The sequence below is a fragment of the Cucurbita moschata genome, unplaced genomic scaffold, assembly GCF_002738365.1.
Source record: "Cucurbita moschata cultivar Rifu unplaced genomic scaffold, Cmos_1.0 Cmo_Scf00054, whole genome shotgun sequence".
Lineage (NCBI taxonomy): Eukaryota > Viridiplantae > Streptophyta > Magnoliopsida > Cucurbitales > Cucurbitaceae > Cucurbita > Cucurbita moschata.
Genome location: NW_019268570.1, coordinates 138928 through 143759, shown reverse-complemented (window position 1 = coordinate 143759; position 4832 = coordinate 138928).

Sequence of the window (4832 nt, the reverse complement as noted above, 5' to 3'; positions counted from 1 at the left end):
CCCCCCCCCCCCCCCCCCCCCCCCCCCCCACACGTTTTATATGCTATAAGCAAAATATCCTATAATATTATTTATTTGTTCAATGCGGTTATACCAATAAGAAACCACTTCAACCACCCATTTCACATATTTCGTAAACAAAGGATATCAACAAACATAATACTTGTAAACTTTTCACCTATCCAATAAGATGTCAACAAAGTAATTTTCAAATAAGATTAACATAAGAGTGTCTCAGCAACCTGTGCATTCATTGGTTGTCCATCTGTAATAGCCCAAAAACAAATAAACAAATAAAAATAATTCTAAAAATAGTTAAAATAATAATTAATTAATTAATTTTAAAAAAAAACAATCTTTCCCCACTTCTCTCCCCTAACCTCGTGTCCCTTCCCACAATTATCTCTCTTCAACCCATCTTTACGCAAGAAAGCAACAGCAAAAAGAAAAAGAAAAACAATAATTATCAGATTTACTTCAGAAAAAAGAAATGAAAATGACCTTTACTCGTTGAGATTCACTGGAGATTGACATGAAGATAGATCTGATCAATAAGATATATATTAAATCTTCATTTTCTTATATCCTATTTTTTTTTAGAAATCACACTCAATTATAGTTAGATCGTCATTGAATTATTACAATGATCTAGCTTTGAGTTAGAAACTAAATGTCAAATCATTTATACGATTCTAGTCAAAGAAATATTAGATTAAATTTTTATCAGTAGCCAAATGAATAGACTAAAGATAGAATGGCCAAGAAAACTTCTGAATAGGAAACACTGAGATAAGGAAAGATGGAAACAGAGATCACTAGAAGTTTGGAATACATGAGAACAAAATTAAAAGAAAACATATAAAGAAAAGAAGATTAGGGAATTAAAAACCACAAACTAAATAGAGAGGTAAAGGTAAACACAAATGGTAAATATAGAGAGTAGTAAAGCGCAGAATAACTTGGAATAGATGTATCTACATTCTTATACAACAATATGAAAAATAAGATTTTTAATAAAAATATAATTGTAGATATATAACATTTCAGACTTTTAGCAATGGACCAATGTAAATCAGAGAAATAATGTTGTAGAGTTCAAACCTGAAACTAATGTCATGGGCTCATATAGGTTGACTCGGATTTCAAAGGACGGAATCGAACTTTAATTAAAGATATATTCGTGACAACGACTTAAGCTAGCCAGGTAAGTGACCTTACTATCGGCATGGTTATATTTTGATGTTGACACGTGCCCTGTGGTTCTACATGTGGCACATATATTGATATGTGTGAATTGTCTGTGGATCGATATGCTTCCTATATGTTATGTATATGTTATAATATGTGAATTGTATGATAATAGTTACTGTACGATGTGTTCAAGGATATGTTTGAGATAGGATACAAGAAGGATGCACAAAACGAAACGTAATGATAGGAGTAAAATACGTTCACGAAACGTTAAGGTTAGGTTACATATTGGAGTGATATGGATAAGAGAGAGTGATGGAAGAATACGGTTAGGTTACGGGTAGAAAGGGATAGGTTTGTGATAGATTGATAGAACGATAGCGTTAGGTTAAGTTCTTGTGATGATATGACTAAGGTACGTTCACATAATGATATGTCTATGATAGGTATAAGAACGTTAAGGCTATGATAAGTTAGAGAATGATATGACTATGAAGTGTTTACGTTATTACTTGTTTATGATATGATACATTGTGATGCAATATGTCATGGTATGATGTGTATATGATGAAATGTTATGTTAAAAGCATAGAACGTTATGTTAGGTCTCTTAAATTGTGTGTATACAGCATGATATGAATGACATGAAATATAACCCCGTTAAAATTATGTATGATTTGAGAACGGAAGAATGAGAAACGATATGATATGAATGATGAACGATATGAAAAATGATATGATGTGTACATAATGCTAGCGGGGTTGTATTAAAGGATAATGAAATTGTAGAAGTAGTGGGGACCTCATGCATTATGTGTGTTCATGCATCTGGGGGATACCCCTATCCCATCACGAGGGTACGGACGCGTACATCCAATGGCAAGACAACGATCGTTATGCTTTGCATAGCGCTGCCGTGATGGTTACTAGTTCTAACAGGTCCCGACATAAGGGGCTCCCAGAGTATGCCCACCAGATAAGAAAAGTGGCCCAGCAGTGTGCGAACTAGCTGGTGAGCCCATACTCGCACGTATAGGTTGTGTGTAGAGTATATGGTACACATCCACGATTACCCGTTAGGACAGCATCGTAGGAAAAATGAAACGAAAGATAGGTCTCATCATTTCATTGCATGTGATTGTTGAATTTAACCCCAATAGTGGGGTCACTTACTGTGTATTTCTTTAAATACTCAAGCCATGTGCTACTTCATTTTTTCAGATTAAAGTAAGGGATTCCTATACGGCTGACGACGGCATCTTAACTCGAGACCATGGCACATGCATAGGGTAGTGGTATTTATTTTCCTAGACTTAGGCTAGACTAGGATGGTTTTAACTTAAACCTTCATTTTATTTAGTCCATTGTTGTGTCGTTTTAAAGATGTTTTCGAAACACAGTCCATGACTGTGTTTTAAGATAAAGGTTATGTTTTATGGAATTTAAATGAAGTCTTCCGCATTCAATGTTTATAGTACAGATACAGTAGCGACCTTAAATTAAGTAGAAAATTTTGGGTCGTTTCACCATCCTTCTTTGTGTGAGCATTTGTCCATAACATAATCCTTGAGATCGAAGTTGGATCCGAATAACTTTTCTTCTGCAAAATGAAATAAATATATAAATTCACAAATACAATACGAGAGTAGAATAAAACTAAAGTAATATCGATATTTACTATCTCTTTAGCCAAACAGGCATACCATTTCCTACTATGAGGGAGTTGTCTCTTCTCCACGGTTTTAAACTTTTCACTTCTCAACTACTCAATAAGACAACCTATGTTTTTGTTATATCAAAGTATATAATAATTTTTAAAATATCATGTGTAACTTTTTCGATATATAAATATTCATTATCATGAAATTTACACTAGTTTTTTCTTTGACAAAGTACATCCAATCATCTACGGATTGCAAATTTTCTGGCATAAGTTGCAGTAGTGCTTCTTTTGTTAGGGCATTGTAAATTTGTTGTACATACGAGATTTTTCAGGCCTCCATAATCTACCCATCTGTTGAAAAATAAAATTTTTCTAATAATCATTTTTTCACATTGTACGTGAGAAGTGCCAAATGGTTAGGAGTAATATGATACAAATGATTAAAACTAGATAAATGAATTAAAATAACTTCATACCTGGATAGACTCCCATAACACTAATTTTAGCCTTGTGGTAATTTCTTCAAATTCTATAAAGTAACATGTACCACCTCTCTTACAAATGGACCAAGAAAAGAATCTAATCCCAAATTCATCCCCTATGGGTGGTCCATATTGATTAAAAACAAGTTTCACTCTAAATTGTCCATCAAAAACTATTGTCTTCATCTTTGTAGAACCTCTTTTTCTTTTTTATAGAGTTGTTGTTTCATAGGGGTTTCCACTCATTACATGATCTTCTTTTCCAATTCTATTTCCATTACAAACTTCTATTTGCCTACGAATTGCTAATCTTTTGCGAGTAGCTGACGAGTCTATTGTAAGAATTGAAATATGATTAGATTTTAGTGTCTTCCTATTACCCTTAGGTGAAAAGTGTTCAGGGAGGGCAATAATAGGAGATTTGTTCACATTGACATCAAAAGGATGAGACTGCAATGAGGACTTTTATGTTTCCATCAGTATTTTTATGTTGAGAATGTCATTGTAAACTTTTACCCAGTTCATATATTTTAAACATTCATTGAAGTCGTAGAATTATAGGAAAGTATCTAATACTTTAGCAGGCATACCTTGCTTGATTGCATTCGTTTTTCGACAACCTTCCACATTGAAGTATTATAATGAGGACAACTTTCTAACTTTTCTTTCTCATTTCTAAATAGACAATAATCGTTTACACATGCATGAATTTTTTAGTAGCCTAAATCAAATTCCTTGCACAAATTTCTAACTCCATAAATAGATATTAGAATGAGATTATGGATACCGAGCATATCATACAAAAGTTCCATAAGGCTTTGTGAACTAGCATCGACCAACCATTAAATGTTTTAAGTTTATACAATGCCACAATTGTTGATATTTTTGTATATTTTGTACATCATGTGTACAATAGAGTGCTTGCCTCTTGGATAGTGTGAGAAATATTTTTTCCTTTCCTTGATGTAAAAGAATCATTCTTATCCTCCTCTCCGGTATATGTTCTCTTATACAAGTTGGTTGCTTCCAACATAAAAGCATTATCTTCTTTTTCAACATCATCCTCTTCACCTACTTCTTCATGATGATACCAAACATTACATGTAGGGTCCATTTCCTTAATGATTAGGTGTTCATATATGGTTTGGATATCATAATTTCTCATATTCCTACCTTCTTTTTCTTCACTTTTGGTAGAAATTTTTATGCTCCTTCCATGTACTCCTTAGTAGCACTATTAAACAAAGTAAATTTTGTTAAGTATGTGTCAGAAAAATAAAGTGTGCTGTTACTTATATTCTCATACCGATTCATTTACAATCAATATTTGTTGAACATTTTGAAAGCTCTGGTATGATTAATAGGATCATCAATTGGACCGTTAATGACTTAGTATACAATCACTATTTAAGAAAAGAAAATATCAAACTTTTATTTACTATTTGGAAACCAACCATTACCATTCATTTGACAAAAAAAAAAAAAAAAAAAAAAAA